This window comes from Bos indicus x Bos taurus, chromosome 16 (assembly GCF_003369695.1).
Source record: "Bos indicus x Bos taurus breed Angus x Brahman F1 hybrid chromosome 16, Bos_hybrid_MaternalHap_v2.0, whole genome shotgun sequence".
In the NCBI taxonomy this organism is placed as follows: Eukaryota; Metazoa; Chordata; class Mammalia; order Artiodactyla; family Bovidae; genus Bos; species Bos indicus x Bos taurus.
Genome location: NC_040091.1, coordinates 72,583,110 through 72,609,181, shown reverse-complemented (window position 1 = coordinate 72,609,181; position 26,072 = coordinate 72,583,110). Strand labels below are relative to the sequence as shown.

General features: G+C 37.5%; 1 protein-coding gene and 1 pseudogene across 2 annotated transcripts in view; one reads left to right on the top strand and one right to left on the bottom strand.

Moving 5' to 3' along the window:
- The window catches only part of SYT14 (synaptotagmin 14), a 207,026-nt gene that overhangs the window by 16,497 nt on the left and 164,457 nt on the right, over window positions 1-26,072 (top strand). The window lies entirely within an intron of this gene.
- On the bottom strand, window positions 6,877-10,610 carry LOC113907024 (annotated as a pseudogene).

The window sequence follows — 26,072 nt, the reverse complement described above, 5'->3', positions numbered from 1 at the left end:
GTCCAAGGGACTCTCAGGAGTCTTCTCCAACACCACATTTTGAAGTCATCATTTCTTCAGTGCTCAGCCTTCTTTATGGTCCAACTCTCACATCCATACATGACTATTGGAAAAACCATCACTTTGACTATATGGACCTTTGTTGGCAAAGTGATGTCTTTGCTTTTTAATGCACTGTCTAAGTTAGTCATAGCTTTTCTTCCAAGGAGCAAGCATCTTTCAATTTCATGGCTGAAATCACTGTCCACAATGATTTTGGAGCCCAGGAAAATAAAGTCTGTCACTGTTTTCATTTTTTCCCCCATCTATTTGCCGTGAAGTGATGGGACTGGATGCTATGATCTTAGTTTTTTGAATGTTGAGTTTTAAGCCAGCTTTTGCAAGATCACTTTATAAAAATCCACTACTTTCCTATATGGGCTTCCCTGGTGGCTCAGATGGTAAGGAGTCTGCCCACAGTGCAGGAGACCAGGTTTGATCCCTGGGTTGGAAAGATCCCCTGGAAAAGGGAATGGCAACCCACTCCAGTATTCTTGCCTGGAGAATCCCATGGACAGAGTAGCCTGAAGGGCTATAGTCTGTGAGGTTGCAAAGAGTCAGACATGACTGAGTGACTAACACTATCACATTCCTGTATAATAGGCAACAGATAATTAGGAAATGCAATAAAATAAGATCTCTTTTAGAGTATTATGAAATCTGTAAATACACAGGAACAAAATGAACAAAAGTTGTTTATGACTTTTATACAGAAAGTTAAAAAGATTTATATATAGACATAAAAGAAGATATGTAAATGAAGAGATAAATAATTTTATAGGTAGAAATATGCAATATGTTTAAATTCACAGGGTGCCCCCAAATTGATCTATGAATTCAATGCAGTCCTAATCTAAATCCCATCAGGAATTTTCAGAGAGCGGACAAGTTAATTCTTAAGTGTGTATGGCAGTTCAAACAGCCAAGAAGAACTAAGTTCGCTTTCAAGTAAAGGAACAGGGGTGTGTGTTAATAAGATATCTGTTTGGTTGCCTGCTCAGAGACCAAGGGGCTAAACAAGGAAAGTTCACTTCTCTCTTATGTGAAACTCCAAGCTCATAGGCAGGATGGAATTCGGTGATTCTGGTTGGTGAGTCCATTCGTCTTGCTTTGATGACCTTTAAGATCTCTTCCTTGGCACATTTGAAGTTATCATGTGTACGTTCCAGTCCCCAGAAAGGGAAAGGGAGAAAGTCAGTCTTTTTAAGGATACAACCCAGGGATTGCAAATAGATAGTTTGTGCTCACGAGCAAGTGGCCAGAACTTAGTCACATGCTCAAGTCTAACTGCGAGGGAAGCCTAGAATAGTTCTGCCTGAGCAGAACAAGTAAAATCCAGAGGTTGATTCTATAACTAAAAGGAAGAGAGAGAATGGATATTGAGGCAGTTAGCCGTCCCGGCTTCAGGGATTGGTCCTGCTGATATCCAGAGCTCGTTGTAAAGTTGCTGTAATTAACATAGTGTGGAATTGGCCCAGATACAGACAAATAGTCTAATCAGACACTATAGAAAGAACACGAAAAGATATTCATTTACATGGAAATTTATGTAAAATGTGAGTATCACAATTCAGTGGATAAGATTGGATACTTATTAAGTGATGCTGGGATAAATGTTTATCCATATGCAAAAAATTAAAAATTGATCTGTACCTCATGCTTTACACTGAAATAAATATTATTTGGATTAACTTTAAAACTTTTAGGAGAATATTTCATATACAGTGTGATTTCAGTGTGGGAAACAAGTCCTTGAGTCACAGAAAGCAGACCCAGAAGGAAAAGAGTGATAAATTTTACCATTTTTAAATTTGAAACTTTTGTACGATAAGAGATCCTGTGAGCAGAGGAAAAAAGAACCGGCCTGCAAATTCAGGAAACATAAGAGACGCGGGTTTGATCCCTGGGTCAGGAAGATCCCCTGGAGAAGAAAATGGCAACCCATTCCAGAAATATATAATGTTTCTTCCTACAAAAAGTGAAATATATGTATATTTTTTTCCATATTGCTTTTTTTTTAAGGGAAACCTAACTGTATTTGTAGAGTTAAATTCAAGTTGGTAGAGATCTCTCTTATTCCTTTTCCTGGCTGCCTTGTGCTCTATTATGTGAACATGCCAAAGTTTATTTAACTAATTTCCTACGAGTAGAAGTTGTTTTGTTTTAAAATTTCTGCTGTTGACATTATGCCACAATGAATACTTTTGTATGTTTGTTACTACTTATTAGTGGTCTATTTTTAAGTAGATTTCTTAAAAAAAAAAACTGAGTAAAAGAGTAATTCTTATACCATTTTACAGAAATTGCAAAATTCCTGTCCTTATGTATTGTACCATTTTGCATTCCCACCAGAAATATAGGAATTCACAGCTCTTCCAACAGAGTATCATAAACTTGTGGATTTTTTGGTACTCTGGTAAGTAAAAATAGTAGTCAGCATCATTCATATTTTCATTTCTCATGTAAGTGTGGTTGAATAGCTCTTTCACCTCTGTAGAGTACACAACTGTTTGCAATGGTATGGTTTATAGGACACCAGAAAAACCTGCCTCTTCTGAAATGTTTTTTTTGTATCAGCATCCCATGGTTTTTCATTCCCTGACATTTGCTATAATTAGAGTCTGTCTGATCTTTAGAAATTCATATCAAGTGTATTACATGGAAAGAGAAGGTGGGGTCCTCTGTCATTTGGATCCAAGCTTGTTACCGCACTTTATCAGGTATTTAACTTTCATTGTGGAAGGTGAGAAATTATGGACCTGAAGGCGTGATACCCAGGGCATTGTGGAGAAGGGGTTGGATAGGTCAGTGAGAAGCGGAAGTGGGGCAGTCTCGAACACTGTCCCTTGTGGATAGGTCTTAGATGCCAAGGGCAGTCTAAATAGAGGACACTACAGAAAACCAACATCTATACTATCATTTTACTGTAAGTTCTTGGCGTTGTCCCTATTTTTTCTCCATGTATAGAGGAGACCCAAGCCCCTCTGTGTTTTCTTATCCCTTTTTTGACTTGGGGTAATTAAGAGAGTCTAAAATCTGAAGGGAAAGGCTTACAGGTTGTATGGTCCTGTAACTTCCCCATCTCTTTCTCAACAAACTCTGAGTCTACGGCCCTAGGGCTGGATTTTCTTTCTTTTTCCTTTTTAAGCTGGGTTCTATGGCTATTTTATTGTGTCTTCTACCCTCCAGTAACATTTCACTCTTCTGTGGAAGAGGTGGTGTGGGTTTATTGGTTCTAGTGCCATGAAAGACGTGGTTGCGGTAGGTATCAAGGAGCAAGTTTTAGAGGTGAATGAGAGAGAGAATGTGTATGTGCACGTGGGTGTGTGTGTGCATGTGCGTGCGTGTGTGCCTGTGCCTGCATGTGTATGTGTGTCTGTCTGTCAGGTCAGGACTCTTTGAGGAGATAACATTTAAGCTGATATGTGCATGACAAGAAGGAGCTGGAGTGTGATGCTCAGGAAAGGTCATAGAGAACAGAATGCAAACACTTTGAGGTGGAAACAAGGCTTGGCACATCCCAGATGCTGAAAGAACTATGGCTGGAGAAGTAGTGAGTGCGTGAATGAGTGTGGGAAGTCTCACAGTTGAGATCGGAGAGATGGGTGGTTTCCAGATCATGTGTGGACTTAGGCCATAGTAAGGGGTTTGTGCTTAATTTGAAACACAGAGGGCTAAACAGGGTTTTAAGCAGATGAATGATATGATTTGTTTGTAATATACCATTTGTAAAGGTTAAAAAGTGGATATAAAGACACCAATAGGAAGCTATTGAAATAGTCTAGGTAAGAATTGATGGGGCTTGGGTTTTGATGTTAGTTGTGGAGAAGTTGAGAAATGCTTATTAGATCAGGGACATATTTTATAGGTAGAATTGACAAAACTTGAGTATAGATTTAATATGGAGGGGGTTGGAAGGCAAAGAGAGAAATTCTAAGAGGTTTTGGCATCACTTCTGAGTGGTTGTGCTATTAAGCGAAGTGGGAAAGACTGGGAGAGCTGATGAGGCCGGAAGGAGTCATGGTGCGTAGAAATCAGGTTCTCTGTCTTGGATGTGTTAGCTTTGAGATGCTTGTTTATCATAGATGTCAGGAAGGAAGTTAGTTGGATATTTGCATTTGGAAATCGGGAAAGGTCAGAATAGGGGATAAATTTGGGGGTATGTGGGTTTTTTGTTTTTGTTTTTCCCAAATGTACACATGGAACAACAGACTGGTTCCAACTAGGAAAAGGAGTACGTCAAGGCTGTATATTGTCACCCTGCTTATTTAACTGGAGAAGACAATGGCACCCCACTCCAGTACTCTTGCCTGGAAAATCCCATGAACGGAGGAGCCTGGTAGGCAGCAGTCCATGGGGTTGCAGAGAGTTGGACACGACTGAGTGACTTCACTTTCACTTTTCACTTTCATGCATTGGAGAAGGAAATGGCAACCCATTCCAGTGTTCTTGCCTGGAGAATCCCAGGGACGGGGAAGCCTGGTGGGCTGCTGTCTGTGGGGTCGCACAGAGTCGGACACGACTGAAGTGACTTAGCATGCAGAGTGCATCATGAGAAACGCTGGGCTGGAAGAAGCACAAGCTGGACTCAAGATTGCTGGGAGAAATATCAATAACCTCAGATATGCAGATGACACCACCCTTATGGCAGAAACTGAACAGGAACTAAAAAGCCTCTTGATGAAAGTGAAAGAGGAGACTGAAAAAGTTGGCTTAAAGCTCAACATTCAGAGAACTAAGATCATGGCATCTGGTCCCATCACTTCATGGGAAATAGATGGGGAAACAGTGTCAGACTTTATTTTTCTGGGCTCCAGAATCACTGCAGATGGTGATTGCAGCCATGAAATTAAAATACGCTTACTCCTTGGAAGGAAAGTTATGACCAACCTAGATAGCATATTGAAAAGCAGAGAGATTACTTTGCCAACAAAGGTCCGTCTAGTCAAGGCTGTGGTTTTTCCTGTGGTCATGTATGGATGTGAGAGATGGACTGTGAAGAAGGCTGAGCGCTGAAGAATTGATGCTTTTGAACTGTGGTGTTGGAGAAGACTCTTTTGAGTCCCTTGGATTGCAAGGAGATCCAGCCAGTCCATTGTAAAGGAGATCAGCCCTGGGTGTTCACTGGAAGGACTGATGCTAAAGCTGAAACTCCAATACTTTGGCCACCTCATGCGAAGAGTTGACTCATTGGAAAAGACTCTGATGCTGGGAGGGATTGGGGGCAGGAGGAGAAGGGGATGAAAGAGGATGAGATGGCTGGATGGTCTCACAGACTCGATGCACATGAGTTTGGGTGAACTCCGGGAGTTGGTGATGGACAGGGAGGGCTAGCGTGCTGCGATTAGTGGAGTCGGAAAGAGTAAGACACGACTGAGTGACTGAACTGAACTGAACTGAAAAGATAAAATTATTTTTAGAGATTTCTCTTGGCTGTAACAAACAATTTAAATTAGGCTGCTTACAGGTAAAAATCACAAGAAGCAGCATTAATAAACAATTCCCAAGGCTAGTGATTTTAGTTAAATAATTATACATGAGAACCTTTAAAGAAGGCTGCTAATAAACTAAACTATGTCAAAATTTGCAGTTTTAGTCAGACTTGAAAGCCAAGATAAGCAACTCCTTTGTATAGTTATTACCTCTGACCAAAGCACAAGAATTCACTCAGATAGATAACCTACCTAAAAATAGGATAGCTCATAAATTGTATAAACTGTTCTTTCCTGCTGTGGACAGCCCTTGACCTCTGACTGTAAAACTTAGCAAACTTTGGCGTACACTAATGTTAGTTTTATGTTACCAAAAACCTCTATAAATTAAGCATTATCTCTCAAATCAGGTTAGTTTTCTCATTCTGAGTGCCTGAACATGTAGGTCACACAAATTGAAATACCAGTTGAAGAATACTCATCTTTAAGCAGGTAGTATTGCAAAGCAGAGATGTTACTTTGCCAAAAAAGATCTGTCTAGTCAAGGCTATGGTTTTTCCAGTAGTCATGTATGAATGTGAGAGTTAGACTATAAAGAAAGCTGAGCACCGAAGAATTGATGCTTTTGAACTGTGGTGTTGGAGAAGACTCTTGAGAGTCCCTTGGACTGCAAGGAGGTCCAACCAGTCCATTCTGAAGGAGATCAGCCCCGGGTGTTCTTTGGAAGGAATGATGCTGAAGCTGAAACTCCAGTACTTTGGCCACCTCATGCGAAGAGTTGACTCACTGGAAAAGACTTTGATGCTGGGAGGGATTGGGGCAGGAGGAAAACGGGATGACATAGGATGAGATGGCTGGATGGCATCACCAACTTGATGGACGTGAGTTTGAGTGAACTCTGGGAGATGGTGATGGACAGGGAGGCCTGGCGTGCTGCGATTCATGGGTTCGCAAAGAGTCGGACACGACTGAACGACTGAACTGGACTGAACTGATAGTTACCACATGGCAAGAAACTGACAAGAAAATTTAAACATTCGGAGCATAAGAAATACTTCAAAGCATTATGAACTTTGAACTTAGCACACTTTCCTAAATTTTAGTATTTTTAACTACAAGAAAAGTAGACTGCTATAGCATTTTTTTTTTTTTGCTATAGCATTTTAGATGGTTTAAGCTAATTCAAAATTTTCCTGATTCCTGACATCAATACTATATTTATTTATATAGTTTTATTATAGTAACAAACAGTTGTTACAGTGGGATCTACAAACATATACAGAATTATTATATTTAAATTCATATAGAACAGGATTTACATTTTTAAGTTAACACTTTTGAAATCAGAAGATGAAATATAGCTTAAGTTTTACAACAAAGAAAATATATGAGACATAAACAGAGATGATAGTAAAAATACAATCATCTATTCTCGACACAAGACGTGGAAGCTGTCAGAAAGCTGTATCTTCTTAATTTGACTGTCCAGACCATGAAAGTATGGATGATTCGGTGCCATTTTGCCAGAAACTCGTTTGGCAGGATCATAGACTGACATTTTTGAGAGCAGATCCAAGCCATTTGCATCCAAGTTTTTGACGTGGATTGCTAAACTTCCTGGTTTCCACTTGGAAAATGTATTTTCATAGTCTGTGAAGATTCCACTTCTGGCCACCCTTCATTGTTGGAAGTGCCCAAAGCCCTGAAAATTATTGATCAAATATCAACTGGAGTTGAGTAACAAGCTGTCCCCAGCAATACTTGCAGAGATCTTTACCAGAGTGTTACTACCTCATGGATATATACTCTAATAGGTGTCCCAAAAACTCTGGCAAGGTCAAAATCTGCTGGTTTAATTGTTTGGTTATCATCCATCTATAGATTTTGAGGTTTTGAGTCTCTGTATAGAAGTCTTCTAGACAAAACAGTATCCCTTGTAGGATTTGGTACAAATAATTCTGAACAACTGAAGAATCCATGAACTGACCAGGAGGAATAGAATCCAAATATTTCTTGAGATCTATGGAAAGGAATGCAAAGATGAGCTATAACTGGAATCCTGCATAAGCACGTCTTGAAGACTGACTATATTTGGATGACGAGCTTCTTTTAGTAAGAGATATTTCCTGAATTGCAGTACTAGGAACCCCTTCCTCTTCCCTTTCCTAGTCTGATTTTCTTCATGGCTACCACTTGATCGGTAGTTTTGTGTCTGCCCTTATGCACAACTCCATAGGTACCTTCTCCAATTTTCTCTGTTTTGGTATAGTCTTCCAAAGTTAATCTGTGGATATGTTAGATCCTGGCTTATTATCCCGCGGGGAAAGCATCAGCAGCTACCACGTTGATGTTGCTCTCCCTTGATATATGGTGTTTAAAACAGTGAGACTAGTTGAGATCACCCAGGAAGTGAGCTCAGGTGGAAAAGACAAGACCAAATACAAGGTTAACCTGAACATAGATTTACATGTAAGCATTAAAGAGATGTTTATGTTGTGGTTTTTGAACATGAATAGTTTATTGTCTCAATGAATTTATTATCTTTGGAATTCCAATTTCAAAACACACACTTAATGGTTGTCTTGTGTTCTGCCAGGGATAGTTGTTTGATTTTTCCAATGATTTTCTCAACTGAAAGCATCATGCAAGAATAAATGTTCTCAGTCAGTTTTAATTTAGTGGTTCCTTCCGAGGTTGGGGTTTTGACAATTAGAGAGTAGACAAGGTAACAAGCTATAGTTGCTGTACTAAGTGAATTAGGTACTAAGGTTGAATTTCCCCTTAAAGTGTTCTGTTACAAAGGAACTTGTCGTGTTAGTTTCTGTTAGATCCACTTTTTAAAGTGAATTTGCAGCAGGTCTAAATTCAAGCAAAATTATGATGTATGTAGCATTTGTCTTAATTATCTCTTTTCAGTGAAAGTTAAAGCTCTGATTTTAAATCAAAGTAGTGCTTCTTTTGTTGTTAATAAGATCATGCTCTTAGCCCTTCCGTCCTTCACACCCATCGTACTCCCACAGTCAAAGGCACTCAACCCTTTGAGCTGTTTTCTGCTCACCTTCATATTCTAAATTAAGTTTCTCTATTTCTTGCTTTTGAAAATACCTAAACATCTGTTGTTTTCCTCCTGTTGTAGGTAAAGGTTTAGTTCTGGTAGGTTAGTGTATTGGTTGGGTATATGGTTCTAGAATCAAGATGCCTGGCTTCTAATAATACTGTCTTCCTGCCGCTTATTAACTGTTTGACCTTAGGTGGGTTACTGAGCCCTCATATATCTCAATGACAGGGAAGCCTGGTGTGCTGCAGTCCATGGGGTTGCAAAGAGGTGGACATGACTTAGCCACTGAACCACAACCTGTATCTCACTGTCTTCATCTATGAAATGGGATAACAGTATTGTGTTCCTCGTGTGTTGTTGTGAGGATTAAACTAGCTTGATCAGTCACCCAGTCATGTCTGACTCCCTGCGAGCCCATGTCCTGCAGCATGCCAGGCTTCCCTGTCCTTCACCATCTCCTGGAGTTTGCCCAGGTTCATGTTCATTGCATCAGTGACGCCATCCAGACATCTCACCCTCTGACGCCCTCTTCTCCTTCTGCCCTCAGTCTTTCCCAGCATCAGGGACTTTGCCAATGAATCGTCTGTTCACATCCAATGACCAAAATACCAGAGCTTCAGCTTCAGCATCAGTCCTTCCAGTGATTATTCAGGGTTGATCTCCCTTAAAATTGAGTGGTTTGATCTCCTTGCTGTCCGGGGGACTTTCAGAAGTCTTCACCACTACAGTTTGAAGGCATAAATTCTTTGGTGTTCCACTTGCTTTACTATCCAGCTCTCTTAACCATATGTGACCACTGGGCCTTGACTATACAGACCTTTGTCAGCAAGAGTAATGTCTCTGCCTTTCAACACTAGCTAATACATGTTAAATGAATGTTAGTACATTTATTGAGTAAAACCAGTCCACAAATGGAGAAGGAAATGGCAGCCCACTACAGTATTCTTGCCTGGAGAATCCCAGGGACAGAGGAGCCTCGTGGGCTACCGTCTATGGGGTCGCACAGAGCTGGACACAGCTGAAGTGACTTAGCAGCAGCAGCAGTCCATAAATAATTCAGTGATTTAAATCATTATTGAAAATAATAAAATATTATTTCATCCTCCCCATGCATTTGTCCACATCCCATTTTCCCTGTATAGTTGTATTTCAATTTTCAGAGTTTGCATTTTTAGATCAAGGCTTATTATTGGGCTTCCCTGATAGCTCAGTTGGTAAAGAATCCACCTGCAATGCAGGAGACCCCAGTTTGACTCCTGGGTCAGGAAGATCCATTGGAGAAGGGATAGGCTGCCCACTCCAGTATTCTGGGGCTTCCCTTGTGGCTCAGCTGGTAAAGAATCCTCCTGCAATGCGGGAGACTTGGGTTTGATCCCTGGGTCAGGAAGATCCCCTGGAGAAGGGAAAGGCCACCCACTCCAGTAATCTGGGCTAGAGAATTCCATGGACTTTATAGTCCATGGGGTCGCAAAGAGTCCGACACGACTGAGTGACTTTCACTTGACACTAATGTTTGCAGTAGAGGCTTGTTATACAGTCATTATGTTCAGAGCGTCACCTGTCTTCTTCAAATACCCCTTTGCTGTCCACTTTTCGGGCGCCCACCTCAGTGCCTCACTGGCCAGAGAGAATCCCTGCTGGCCTGTCATTCAGTCTGCCTCCGCCACTTCTTTTGCCTCAGCGTTGCCATAGGCCTCTTCTTACCGTATGTCATTAGTTAATGTTTTGCTTCCTTAGGAAATAGCCTTTTGTATTATTTAAGGTATTGGTATGTCAGGCAAATCCCAGAGAGATAATGAGTTGAATAGGGTGCAGATTTCTTTCTCACTTGTCTGAGTCAGGTGTATCGGTGTGATTGCTACATCACAGTCTTGAGCAGTGATTCAGGGATCCAGGCTCCTATCTTGTGGCTCTGGCGCCTTCCCTGTGTGCTTTTGGAGGTGGCGGGTTCATCTGCATCCAGCAGCGGGTGTGGAAGAGGGAAGGGGAAGGCAGGATTCTGCCTAGGAGGTGATTATGGGCTAGGCCTAGAAGCAGTACACATTCCCTTGGATGCACACCTCTTTCAGTAATTCAGTCATGGCTATATCTAATCTCAGAAAAGGCTGGGAAATGTTAATGAAGCAGTGAGCCCAAGAAGTACAGTGAGCCCCATTCTCCCACTTATCAGTAAATCCACCCTCATGTAATATGCCTACTTTTTCCTTGTCTTACATGTTCGGTTTATGTTAATGGTGATCATCTGCATAAATTCCCTCCAGATGTAGATGTGTAATTTAAAAATGTGACATCAGTGAGCAAATTTCAGGCTGAGTAGAAGAGGATATTGAAATGGAAAGATATAGTGAGGGTATTTTGTTGTCTTTTGTTTTGGTAGGGAAGGGGTTCTGAATCGTCTGATTTTGTGATTCTTTTGTCTTTCCAAGTCAGTGTTAGTTGCTCGGTCTCAGTCGTGTCCAACTCTTTGGGAACCCAGGGACTATAGCCCATCAGGCTCCCCTGTCCATGGGGATTCTCCAGGCAAGAATACTGGAGTGGGTAGCCTTTCCCTTCTCCAGGGGATCTTCTTGACCCAGGGATCGATCCCAGGTCTCCCGCATTGGAGACAGATTCTTGACTGTCTGAGCCACCAGGGAAGCCCAAGACTCTTCCGTTTTCTTTCTTTTCCTCATCTCCACCAAATTGCCAAAGAACCTTCTGCCTTTTTGCCTTTTCCTTCTCCTGAAACTAAGTTACAGAGACACCCACCCACCCATTTAAGTCATGCTTGTCCCTTCAGCTCACGTGTACTTTGAGATTCCTTCCCTGTGCTCTATCTAAATCTATTGTTTTTTCTTTTTTTTTTTTTTAGTGTTTTCAGATTCAGTTCAGTTCAGTCGCTCAGTCGTGTCCGACTCTTTGCGACCCCATGAATCGCAGCATGCCAGGCCTCCCTATCCATCACCAACTCCTGGAGTTCACTCAGACTCATGTCCAGCTTTTCTTTCTGACAATAGTTTTAGGTCACCTTTTTTTTTTTTTTTTTTTAATCTTCCTTCTGTCTTCTCAGCAGTTTTTCTTTGTCTTTGTTTAAGACAAAGCCTTTCAGTGGGATTGGAGTAGGTGAGAACGTGAGAGATGATGCCCTAAGATCTGTTAAGTTTTGTCTTTTTTACTAACAGTTGTTTTGAGATTTCAGTATTCTCTGTATTCAAGTTATTCTGAGGACATGGTTTTTATGTAGATTTACTTTTTACTTCTAGTTTTTACAATTTGGAGAGGAAAATTTGGGAGGCATGGAGCTAGGCAACTTCATTTTTTTGCAGATACAAATGTCCATGGTCTTTGAGCAAAAATTTTAATATTAGTCAGACTTCTAAGTATTCTTTTTTTCATTCTCTCTCCTTTTTTCTCTTTAGCACTCTTTAGGACTTTGGGGGGAAATAATATTTTTTAAAGTTTAAAGTCTTAACCTTTTAAACTTTGGTCATAGTTATTATTATTAATCTGGCTGAAATTAATTTTTTGGAAATTTTTTATATTTCCAAATATAAAAGTAAGAACCTAATTTCAGTTTTTCTTTACACAATTTACCAAGTATTTAAAATATTTCACACTGTTCCATTATCAACACTTATCTGTTCCTTTTCTTCACTGATTATTAGAACTTTGTGATTCTTATCTATTGGGGCAAATTCTTTTTCTTTCTCAGTGGTGTCATGATTATTGCTGGGCCTTTGATTTGTTTTTTGTTTAAATTTTGGAATCAATCTGTCCAGTTTCTTAAAAAGCCCTTTTGCAATTTTAATGAGTTATGTTGAATCTTTGCATCCATATGGAGTTAATGTCTTTATTGTAACTGAAACCTTCTGTTCTTGAACATAGTGTATCTTTGCATTTGTTTAACGCCTTTCAATAAAGTTTTAAAAATTTCTCTATAAAAATTTTGCATAATTTTTGTTAGATTTGTGCTTAGAAATCTCATATTTTTATTGCTGTGAAGAACAGGAAATCTGATAATGTAAATGCAATTAACTTTTATATTGATTTTATATCCAGTCTTATTGCTAAACTGTTTTAATATTTCTACAGATATTTTTGGTTTTCTATATCGACATTTGTATCACCTGCAAATCATGATAGTTTTATTTACTCCTTTTCAGTCATAATTTTTACTTCTTTGGCAGCTTCTAAGGAAAAATAAAATAAAACTGTATAAGGATTCTCAATTGTTCTCTTCCTAATGCTTGACTAAGAATGATCTTAAAAATAGTAACAAATGTTGTTAAGGATGTGGAGAAATTGGAATCTTCATGTATTGCTAGTAAGAATATAAAATGGTACAACCACTTTAGAAAACAGTTTGAAAATTCTTCAAAAAGTTAAAAATATATAGTTTTTTAAAATATTTTTTAAAATCATGGATTTGAGCTGTACGGGCTCACTTACATGCAGATTTTTTTCAATAAATATGCAGTCGACACCTCATCTGTGGGTTCTGCGTTGGGTTCAGCCAGTTTCAGATGGTGAGCTTAATGCTTGATCAGTGGTTGTTTGGCTCTGTGGATGCAGAAGCATGGTCATAGTGGGCCACTGGGATGTTAGCATCCTTGGATTCGGTATTCACAGCAGGTCCTGAAACCAGTGCCCCGCGGATACTGAGGAACAACTGAAGTTACTAGATGACCTGGCAGTTCCACTCCCAGGTATATTCAAGAGAATTGAAAATACATGTTAATATAAAACTTGTACATAAATGTTCATAGCAGCATTTTTCATAATCACTAAAACAATAGAAATGACCCCCAAATATACATCAGCCAATCAGTGGAGTAAGCAAAATTGGTATATCCATGTAATGGAATATTATTCACACACAAAAAGGAATGAAAATTGATGTAAGCCACAACATGGATACATCTTGAAAGCATTCAGTTCAGTTCAGTTGCTCAGTCGTGTCCGACTCTTTGCGACCCCATGAATCGCAGCACGCCAGACCTCCCTGTTCATCGCCAACTCCCGGAGTTTACTTAAACACATGTCCGTCGGGTCGGTGATGCCATGCAGCCATCTCATCCTCTGTCGTCCCCTTCTCCTCCTGCCCCCAATCCCTCCCAGCATCAGGGTGTTTTCCAATGAGTCAACTCTTTGAAAACATTAGGCTAAGTGAATTGTGTAGGCTTTTTGTGTCTGGCTTCTTAGCCAGTAAGTTGGTATATGCATGTTATTAATATTATTTTAATGAAGGAGTAGGGACAGCTCTTGAAACCTGCAGACTCTTAACAATGGGTCAGATGTGTTCTGTATATATGAATGTGGAAGATACGTCCTGATAGTTTCTGTTGCTCATTGTTTTAGTGGTTTGACATTTAGCATTTTGAATGTATGAGAGCTACTAATGACTTGGCTCAACATGAATCTTCCACAATGTTTTAAATGATGGGCAATTTATAAAGGAAACACTTGGCTGACCTCTGAATAAGGGAGTGGCTCCGAGTATGGAAAATTCTGAGCACTAATTTTTGGATGTTGGAGATTTGCATGGAAATCCAGTAAAAGTCATTTTTATGTATTGTTAAATCAACACTCAAATACTAAAAATTATAATTTTTTGTGACTATTTCTATTTCTTTGTTGTGACTAAACAGTGTGTTGTAAATAATGTGCTTCTTTTCCTAGCATGTAATTTAGTTTGAATTTTATCTTTTAAAAAATCTAGAGTTGTAATATAGTTCTCCTGTTTATACTGTTTTCATATTTTGTAGCTCTTGGCTAGCTGTCTTTCCCTTTCATAGAGCTCAGTGACTTCTAGGCAGTGCTAATAAGAGATACTCTTGAGTTGAGGGGACCAGTAGATTTTTGTAACTATTGTGTTAGAGTACATTTTAAGGTGTTCTTTTTTTTTTTCCTGACTCAAGAATTTTTAATTAGATTGTGAATTTATAGAGCCTTGATGGTAACAAAGAATAGGGCTTTTGCTACTATAATTAAAATGACATTTTCATTTACAATTTAATGGAAGGTGGAAATCATGGAGCTGTATTTTCTTTGATTCATTCCCAGCTTCCTTGAACTTCTTAATGAGAGTTTTATGTGCACCCAGAGGGAAAAGAGCCTTCCGCGTTGACTCATGCTTGCTATTTTTAGTTTTGTATTCCAAATTGAGGCTGCTGTAAGTTAATATCAATATTTAGTGAGTAAGGCAGCCCCTCAACAGTTGAAGGGGAGGTTGAAGTTCAGGACTTAAGGGGAAAGAATTTATTGTGAAGGTCACAGTATTATGAGAATCTGGAGTCATTGTTATAAAAACGGAGACTGTGAGAGCCAGCCCTGTACCTCACCCGGTCCTTTCTGTCTGAAAGTACCACTTTCTCTCTTATCCTTTTATTTATTTTTTCTATAGCCTGGATTAGTTGGAGTTTTGTGAGTATAAAACTAAGGTGTTTTGCAGAATGACTTCTAGGGACCAACTTCATAGAGTTAAAGCCTCTTTCCGTTTTTCCTAAGCCCGTATGCGTTATTCAGCTATGTTACACACTGTTTAATAACTGACCCTGAAAAGGAAAAGAAAGTTCATTTATTGGCACCAAGACAGAAGAATCAGAATGTTTTAACTGCCCAGCCCATGGTCCAAGGGACGAGGTCTCGGCCTACTCTAGCTCAGGATCGTGCCTCGTTGATTTGAAGCTGAGATGTCCAGGGTTCCTTTTTAATCCTTCAGAGAAGATGATTAGAGATGAATTCTTGATGCCATTCTGAAAATTGATGTCATATATACCAACCACTACAGCCCTTTTCAGTAATAAGCGTCTGAACATTTTACAGAATGCTACCCGCATTATCAACTTAATTTTGGTTTCTCTCTCCTAAGATGTTTTTCCTTTAGAAGCAGAATAGGGGAGAAGGGAGATTTTTGTTGTTGTTCTTATGGCTCTATTTCATCCTAAGACTCAGATGAAAGAATGGGCTATATTGGCTTAAGTACTTTTTTATTTATATGAGTTTCTGTATAAAGAGATATATATGGCTGGGTTGTTTTGGACAATAAATTTAATTTCTTAGTTATTTATACTACCTTATGACCATTTTCAAGAAGAGAGAAAATACCTACAGAGGACAGTTTTCTGTGTATCAGCTGAAATATGATTCATCTTTTCTACCTTTTAGCCCCCAAAGTTAGATAACCACAAACAAACCTTTGAGAAATTTGTCCACAAAGTGAGAGTCATACAGATGTTGACTGTGGCTTACATTTGGAGATGATTTCTCTAAAGAATTCATAGTTTAACTCAGTGAGTCTCTAATTACTGTAAAATGTAGGCATCTTTAAACATTTAAGTCTTGAATCTACTTGCAGCTTTTTCATTGTGAAGGACTCAGCTTTGCATTTATCTCTGATCAACCAGTTATTTGAATACTAATTATTGAAAAATTCATCCTTGCTAATTTGATATACCTCTGTTATTATATACTAAATTAGTGTATGTGTATATATGAAAGTGAAAGTGAAGTTGCTCAGTCGTGTCCGACTCTTTGCGACCCCATGGACTGTAGCCTACCAGGTTCCTCTGTCCATGGGATTTTCCAGGCAAGAGTACTGGAGTGGGTTGCCATTTCCTTCTCCAGGGGATCTTCCTGACCCAGGGATTGAACCCAGGTCTTCCACCTTGCAGGCAGACACTTTACCGTCTGAGCCACTGGGGAAGTTCCGTGTGTGTGTGTGTGTATATATATATATATATATATATATATATATATATATATAAATGAAAAGAAAAGAAAAAAACATCTACAGAAACTGACCCACTTAGATTTTTTTTTTCTTTTCTTTTCATTGATTTGTCTTTTCTAGAACCAGTGTAGATTGCCTTGGGTAATATGGACATTTTAACAATATTCTTCTGGTCCCTGAGTATATCTTTCCATCTGTGTCATTTTCAGTTTCATTCATCAGTATCATACAGTTAATAGTTTTCTGAGTAGAAGTTTGTGCCTCTTGGCTTGATTTATTGCCAGATATTTTATTCTTTATAATGCACTTGTAAATGAGGTTTGATTCTTAATTCCACTTTCTGATAGTTGTCAGAGTACATGCATTATGTGTCCATAGATTTATAATGGTTATTTTATGTATGTTCTTTTGAAACAGCGATGAGGGAAATGAGTTATAAACCCAAAATGCAATAACTGGCTTTGTTATTCATCTGTGGAGTTCCATTTACCCTGTCCTGTTCAGTCTTGTGGCTTCTAGTATTGTCCACTGTTTCTTCGTTTCAGCCGGAAGGACTTCCTTAGTATTTCTTGTAGGATGATTCTTCTAGTAACATGCTCCATCAACTTTTATTTGTCTGGAAATGTCTTACCTTTTCATTCTTTCTTAAAAGATAATTTTGCTGTGTTTAAAGTTCTTGGTTCACAGACTTTCTTTTTCTCCTTTCAGGACTTTAAATATGTTACCCTAATGCCCTCTGCCCTCCATGGTTTCTGATTAAAAAAAAAAAAATCAACTGTTACTGATAAGTTCTTGTATGTAATGAGATGTTTCTTTCTTCCTGTTTTTAAGAGTTTGTTTTTCACGAGTTTAATGTGTCTTCGTGTGGGTCACTTTGCATTTATAGGGCTTGGAATTTCTTGACCTTGGATGTTTACATTTATTTCAACAAATTTAGGGTGTTTGTGGCCATTATCTCTTCAAATATTTTTCTGTCCCTCTCTCTTCTCCTTCTGGGACTCCTGTGGTACATATATTTGTATGCTTGATGATATTCCCTAGGTCCCTTGGGCTTTGTTAATTTTTCTTCATTATTTTTCTGCTTCTCAAACTGAATACTTCCAGTTGTCTTGTATCTCAGCCATCTTCATCATCAGAATTCTTGCTTGTTTCTTTTGAACAGTGTGTATATATTGACCCTCTATTTGTTAATACATTACTTTCTGAATTTCCTTTAGTTCTTCTTCTTTTAGCTCACCGAGCATATTTAATACAGTTGATTTCTAATTTTTTTTACTAGCAATTTTAATGTCTGGGTTTCTTAGAGATGGTTTTGAAATGTAAAAATATTTATATATTTTTTCATGTGAACAGGACATACTTTCCTGTTTCCTTGCTTTGTGATTCTTTGTTGGGAAGTGGGTATTTTGAATGCCATAATGTGGCATGAAAATCAGATTCTCCTGCTTATCAGGGATTGCTGACTTTTGCCTGTTGGGTGCCACAGTTAGACTATATTTGAAAAGTCTTTGTCCTTTCTAAGGTGTGGTCACTGTATTTCCTTTTGCATTATATCTGTGGTCAGACATGACTTCATAGAGGTTTCCTTAAATGTCTGGATCCAAAATACCAAGCAAAACAAAGATCTACCTGTCTAAATTTTTCAGTAGTTCCTGCCAGGGATGTCACTGTAGTTTGAGGGAGCCAAAACAAAGGCAAACATCTGCCCTGGTCCTTTAGGGAATAGCTAGAAGAACCAAAGTGTGCAGCCCCAAATTTTCATAAGACAACATGCTTAGTGCCACCGCCCCCGCAACCCCAGCCAGCTGCTCCAGGAGCATAAGGTGCTTTCCCCACCCAGGAGGGGCCAAGAATGAAGGGTTATGATTGGCTCCTACACCACTGCTCTGCTACCAAATTTCAGCAACCTCTTCTTCATCAGGTATGTCTCTGGTTGCTCTAAGTGTCTGATTAGGTTGCAGAATTCAGCAATAGATGACTTCAAAAGAAATTTTAAATCTCATTGGGATATAATTGAGGTACAGCACTGTGTAAGTTTCTGGTGTACAACTTTACCTGCGTCATGAGATGATTATCACAATAAGTTTAGTGAGTATCTGTTATCTCATGTAGGTACAGAAGTAAAGAAATAGAAAACAAAATTTTTTTGTGGAAGAATCGTTGGTTCTGACGCCTTTTTCCAGTGTAATAGTTGTTTCAGTGCAGAAACCAACCCTTGACGCTTTCTCCTCCGTTTTCCTTGATATCACTCTCAATTATCTTTTTAAAAAATTAATAAGATGAAACCTGTCTTTACCCATGCATTTGCTATTTCCAGTGCCTTGTATTCCTTTTTGATAAATCTGTTTCCATGTGTTATCATTTTCTTTTTGCTTAAAGGACTTTAACATTTCTCGAGTAGGTTTGCTAGTGGTGAATTCTTTTCGCTTTTGAATGTCTCACAGTTTAAGAACAATTTATTACTGTTATTTTACCTTTGTTTTTCAAAGATATTTTCACTGGTAAAGAATTCTAGGTTAATCACCTTTCCCCTTCTTTCAGTACTGTAGTGATGGGTGCTCCACTTTTTCTAGCTTGCATTTGTTTCTAACAAATAATTTGTTGTTAACCTTATCTTTTTTCCTTTCTACATAATGTGTAATTTTTTTCTGGTTGCTTTTAAGATCTTAATAACTGTTTTTAAATAATTTGAATATGATATTCCTTTTTGTACCTTTCTCCATGTTTTTTGTACTTGGGTTCAGTTAGCTTCTGTAGTTTGTCATTTTCATTTAATTTGTAAAAATTTTGAACTTTATTTTTTCAAATGTTTTCTTAATTCTCCCTTCTCTGGCCTCTCTTTTTATGGACCCTAATTACGTATATATTTGTGCACCTTAAGTTGTCTCACAGTTTACAGCCTTTCTGTTCATTTTAAGAATTGTTTTCTTTGTTTTATTCAGTTACTTTTTATTGGTATGTCTTCAAGTCAGCTAATGTTTATTTTTCAATATTTAATCTGTTGTTCATCTTTTTACCTCTGATATTATAGTTTTCATCTTTAGAAGGTTGATTTAGGTTTTTAAAAACATACATCAGTGGTTCTTAATACTTTGTCTTTTTGCTAGCTTTTTGAACCCATGGGATACATTATAATAACTCTTAGTATTTGTGTCCAATATTCCTCTTTAAGCATCTTTCCTGCAAGCATTGTCATTGCATAACTAATTGGCTGTAAGGCAGTTCTGCCATAAAGATAAAATAACTCGTTGGCAGTTTGGTTTCATTTCTCTGTTAATGCAGTGTACCCATTTTTATATTATATAAACCTTAGCCCTCATAATAGTCTATACAGTGACCAGTAGGTGTGGTGATCTTAAAATAGCAATGATAACAAACTATATATAATATATATTGAGTTGATAGAAAATATGGTGATAAAACATACTAGAAGTGTGAAATAAGAGAGGATAAAGCCCAATTGCATATTATACTAGGAACTAATGTATCAGTTTGCAGATCCTTTGGTGATCTGAACCTGCAGCAATGAACTCACATTTCCCTTAGAAGTTTGCAGTGTCTATTAACAGACATGAGACAGTATAGGAAGAACAAGCAACAGTGTGGATGGCTTTCACTGAAATTCAAAGCTCAGTTTACAGATATGCATCCTAGTATTTGGAAACTGTTACTCCTCTTAATATAGAAAGAAATTTTATTGAAAAAGTAAAAGAGTAATGCCAACGAGGAGATGAATTAATAAGAAGAAAAGACGTATAAAATTCTGTGAATGAAAGACTTTGAGGACAGTGCTTGTTACAACTCATAAGATCAGTTAATTTGTACAGCTTTGTTATGACTTTACACACATTTTAAATATATTCCACACTTTTATATTTTGCTATAGTTTCTTTAATGTATTCATTTCTTAATGTTTCATTATGTACTTTTAAATGTCCCTCTTTTTTATTATTAATCTTTTACAGCAAAATTACCTTATGACCAATTAGGTATGTGGTGAAAATATTTATGGCTGATATGTAGCAAAGATGCTTATTGGTGAAATTACCTGGAACCATATATCATGGTCTGCTAATTCTGTCATTCTGAGTCAGTTTTGATTTTTTTAAAAATTTTCACCTCCTCTTCTTTGTGTGCCTAATAATTTTTTATTGAATGCTAGATATTGTGAAGTTTTCCTTGTTGTATGTTAGCTATTTTGTTTACTTTTTTGAATTTTGTTATGAATTAGGCTGTTACTTGGAAACAGCTTGTTCCTTTTTGTCTTCTTTTAAATATTGTTTGGTGGGATCATACCTGCATTTATTCTAGAGTTTAATTTTTCCTCACCTTTGGGCAAGATATTCTAGAATTCTAATCAGTGCCCTATAGGTTTGGTGTTTCGTTTTGGATCTTGAAAATAGACACTATTTCTGTGCTGTGTGATGTTTGACCACTTTTGTCTTTAATCCTTTTGGAGGAGTCTTTTCCCAATCTCTGGTGGTTTTATGTCTTGAGCAGTTCTCAGCTGTATTCTTACTTATAGGTGACTCAGCACGGCTCTCTGGAGTTCTTTCTGCACAGCTTTCATTCTGGCTCAGATGGTAAAGAATCTGCCTGCGATGTGGGAGACCTAGGTTCGATCCCTGGGTCAGGAAGATCCCCAGGAGAAGGGAATGTCAACCCACTCCCGTATTCTTGCCTGGAAGATTCCATGGACAGAGGAGCCTGGTGGGCTTCAGTCCATGGGGTCGTGAGGAAATCAGACACTGAGCGACTAACCCTTTCTATTCTCTGATACTCAGCTGTGCAAACTCTGGCCTCCTTAGCCTCCTTTTATTCCCAGGGCACTGCTTGGGCTCCCTTTCTCTTTGCTGCAGCCTGGAAACTTTCTCCAGGCGGTAAGCTTGGAAAATAATAATTATCACTTTTTTCCTTTCTCCGTGGTCACTGCCCTTTCTTGCCCGTGTCCAGTGTCTTTCGTATATTTTGTCTCGTGTTTCAGTGTTTTCAGGTTGTAGGGTCAATCTTATCCTTGTTACTCTATCTTAATTTGCATTGGAAAAAGCAATGAGCAGAATAGGGCAGTTTTTTGTGTGTCTAAATAGTAGATAAAAAGATGTGGAACAGAGGGTATCAGGGTAGAGACTAGGAAGCTACACTTTAAATTGATAGAAATTGAGAGTCCTAGATTAGAGAATAAAATATGATGAAATTTAGGTAAGAACAGTAGACAGAAATTAGATTATTGAGAAGAATTAGAAGCTGGACAGTGTAAGATTTATGAAAGAAAAGAAGTAGAAAAAAATTAAGGTAGAAAATTAGTCTTATCTTCTGTTTGTCTTAAGGGAAGACGTTCTCTAGCCATTTGCCATTTAACTTTTGAATAGTTGTCTTAGAACATTCCAGTTTGATTTCTGAATGGACTTAGTTTTTTTAAATTGTAATGTTGCAGAAAGGGTGATACTGATATAATTGTTTAATTATTTTTCTTCATTTGAAAACTTAAGATTTAATCATGACAAAAGATAACATGTATGATATTTACTTAAAAGATAAATATGTTTTATAATACTTTTTAAACACATGGGGGAAGATTACAGTTATGTTAACTAGTAGATATGTGGTGCCATCTAATGGCTAATATGAAGATCTGTTTGGTAAATAATGCTGAAGTTTGTTTTCTGCTGCATAAATTTTAGCACTGAACTCTGGTGCTTTTAAAGTCAAAGGTGCAGTTTTAATTTAAATGCTAAGGTATATGTATAATTTCAGTTTATAGTATCTTTAAAATCCTACCACGTCAGTGTGATTTGTCATGACATGTGAAAGCATATGTATGCAATTTGCATATTTTATAATATATCCATATAAGACCAGTTTTAATAAGCAGGTCAAGTTTGCGCGCCTTTCCATCTGCTGTCTTCTTCAGTTCTTGCCCCCTTTCCCTGGTCCCAGTATGTACTTAGACATTATTGCCTTGTGGAAGTTCACTATTATTGTAACGTTATTCATTCTTCTTCCCTCCCTGTCTCATTACATTTTATAAAATACATCCAGCATGTGAGAATAATAGAAGAGACTGGCGATTTTTAAGTGGTTCTCCGAATTCTTAGAGGTTCTATGGAGTCTCTCTAGGGGCTGGCATGGAGGTGGCTGAGGTTGAAAAATTTGCGTTTGAAGGCTCTGGAAGCCTGAAGAAGACTTTTCGACTCTATTTAGCCCAGTTTTTCCTAAATGTATTTTATTATAGAAACTTTGTCATTCTTTTCTCGCAATTAACATGTTAAAATCCTGTTATCTTGTGCTCTTTACATCAGATTTTGGATATTGTTCTGTATTGCCTTTTTAAGAATAAAAGGATCCTGTGTGTGTGTGGGTGTGTGGGTGTTATATATATTATATATATATAATTTCATTATATATAATTTCAATATATATTTATATAATGAAATACAGTAGCTTTTTTTCTGGTCATCTAGTAATATTTGTTCATTTTCAGTAATTTAGAAAATACAGAGAATTGTTTAGAAAATATATAGCACATAATTATACCCTCCACAATAACAATTAATATTTCAATATTATCATATAATTTTAAAATTTAAATATACACATAGTTTAAACAAAACAGGTATCACTCTGTGGATTATGTCCAGAATTTTTCTAACCTAATGTAACATTGAATATTTTCCTACATTAGCAACCATTTTTCAATTTATTTTCTTACTGTTTATCTAATTTTTAATGATAATATAGTGTTCTATTGTATGGGAATACTATTATTTATTAACCAATCTCCTATTTCCGGATTTTTTTTAATGTACAAATTTATGTTAGTACAAATAATATTTTTGAATAGAAACATTTATACTGTTTTCAGTAGCTTTGATTGTTTCCTTAGAAAAAAGTAATTTTTACATTGACACAAAATTCCTGGAAATAGATTATCAGTGTCAAAGAATATCCTAATTTTTAAGGTATTTTTAAAAGTTTATAGCAGATTTCATTAATAATAATCACATGCAAGATTATTTTCTCATTTATTTGTTTAAAAAGCTTTGTCAAATTGGTATATTGTTTACCCTCCCTTTCTCTGTTTACCATGAGTGCGGATATTTTTCATGTTATTTTTCTTCCTGTTGTCTTTAATGAAAACTCCCTAAGTGTCTAAATTGAATTTTGAGTATTAGATCCCTTCCATAGCCTGCTCTGCAGGTTTTTGAGTAGCCTTCCCTTTATTTTTATAGCTACCAAGACTGCTGAATTAGTTTGTCCCAGATGGACTATACAGTCATCTTGGCATCTATTCTTAAATCAAGTTTAAGAATAGAATAGGATTAGATTTAAGAATAGAAACCAGCATTACTTGATAGATTATGTTTAACTTTATGAAAGAAAATCCTGCAGTAGGAGCAGTGTGATTTGAAACAACACAGCCATCAAAGTATTCAACAGCGTCGTGTGCACCTCAGTCTTCAGAGTAGATGGGAAATTTAGGCACAAAAGATCTGATTTTAGGGATTGTTCACAAAGAAATTCCTTGGTAAGACAGGAGTGGCTTTACCAGACCCAAAGGAGAATTTAATTCTAATTCTCTTAATTTTCCTTTGTTGCCCTTGCATAGATCAACTGGATTACATTTACCAGTGACTTTTGGAATGTACACAAAGAGTCTTAGGATAGTTTTCTCTTTAATGATAATTTACAATTATTTGGTGACTGTCTATTTGAAATTGCTCTTGTAGGTTTAAAGTTTATTAAAAATATCAAGTGCGTGTTAAGACTGGTAACTTTTCTTTCTCTCTTTTTTTGCTATATCTTAGTTTTTGCTGTCCTCTTCATTGTGTAATTTTGAATTTTGATTATAGCATCTTTTGATGCATAGAATTTTTATATTTGTATGCAGGAAAAAGTATTAATCATTTTTACTTATGAGTTTTTGCTTTGCTTTAGTAAATTTTATCTAAAATCGAAATTCATTTAAACTTAAACATTTTTTCAAATAGCTAATATGTATGTGAAATCCCTGTATCTACACCCAAAGATGACAGCATTGCTTATTGAATAACCTCTGAGTTTATTTTTTCTTCACTGATTTGAGACAACCTTCTTTATCATATTCTGGCTCACTGTGTATACAAATATACTGAACTTCTTATATGGTTTCATTGTTCCGTCTATTCTCTTGTTAATCTTGGTAATTATTTTAATATCTGGTTTAGTGAAAATCATTATGCATCTCTTTAAACATGTTCTCTCTAAACCTTCCCATGAATTCTTAACCAAAACAATCCCTCTTATATTAATAAATACATCTTCATAATGACCTGAATGAATATCCTTAATGCCTAGTAATAATTACTCTATTCTTTAACTCTATGATTTTGTAATTTTAATATGCTATATAAGTAGAGTTATATAATATGTGACCTTTTGAGACTGGATTTTTTTTGTTTAGCCTAATGCCCTGGAATTCCACCCAAATTGTTGCATGTATCAGTAATTTGATCCTTTTTATTGCTGAGAGTATTTCATGGCATCGGTGTACCACAGTCTGTTTAAATATTCACTTGTTGAAGGACAGTTGTGTGCTCTCCATTTTGGGGGTATTACACATAAGACTGTTATAAAATTTTGTGTACAGGTTTTTGTATGGATATTGTGAGAGTTAATTTTATGTGTCATCTTGGCTAGGGTATAGTACTCAGTTGTTTGGTCAAACACCAGTCTAAATGTTTCTCTGATGTATTTTTTAGATATGACTGACCTTTAAGCCAGTAATTTTTTGAGCAAAGCATATTACCGTACATAATACAAATGAGCTTCATCGAATCAGTTGAAGGCCTTGAAAGGAAAGACTTGAGATCCAGCCCAAAAGGAAGGATTTCTGTCTATAGACTGCAAGACTACAGTAACATCAACTCTTCCCTGGGTCTTCAGCCTGCTGGTCTGTTCTTAATGTTTCATATTTGCCAGCCCCAACAATATTACGGCCCAGTTTCTCAAAATAAATCTTTCCCCCTTCCTCTCCTTCCTTCCCTCCCTCTCTCCTCTTTGTTCTGTTTCTCTGGAGAACCCTAATACAGGTTTTGTTACTGAGAGTACTTTTAAAGGAAGAGTATCTTAAGAATGCATGTTCCGAATTTGTTCTGGGGTTTCTCCAACTTGATCTGATTTGATTTAAAGGTGCTGATTCTATTTTAAGTAGTAAAGAGAGTACTGGTTGTCCATGGCCTGGTGTGGCAGTAGTGATAGGCACAAGATCATCAGCGGATACTCCTAATCAAATACTTTTTAAGAGGTGAGACCTTGGGTGACCATGTCTTTTGACACCTGGTAACATTTTTTCAGAATAACAAGTTTCATGAACATGGCCGTGGAGAAAAAGGTGAGCAAAGGGATTTGAATTCCCAGCTCATAAATCACCTGAAAGTTTCTCTGTCTTCCCCTAAAGAGAGCCTTATCTCTTGTAATTCAGAGAACTGAGATGGCTGAAAATGAAATCCAAAGTCTCTTCCTCAAAATGGCTAAATTACAATGCAAACTGGATCCCCAGCTTTGTAGAACGTCTGCTGTTGAAATGAGGGTGTTGATTGCAGTGGGGGTGGGGCGGGGGTGGGATCCTGAAAATTGGAATGATGACACATGGGAAGAGCCTGATGAGTTTGGAGTTAGCATGACATGCCCAAGGAAGCTGCAGTGCCTCTTCTGAGACAGCTGCTTTGTGACACACTCCTGATTCTCCTTAAAACCCTCCTCCACCATCCGTCTGTCCTTCTGGACCTGAGTGGACTGGAGTCTTAGCTGCCTTGGACGTGAAGTACAAAGAGTGACTCTTGAGGAGTCGTTC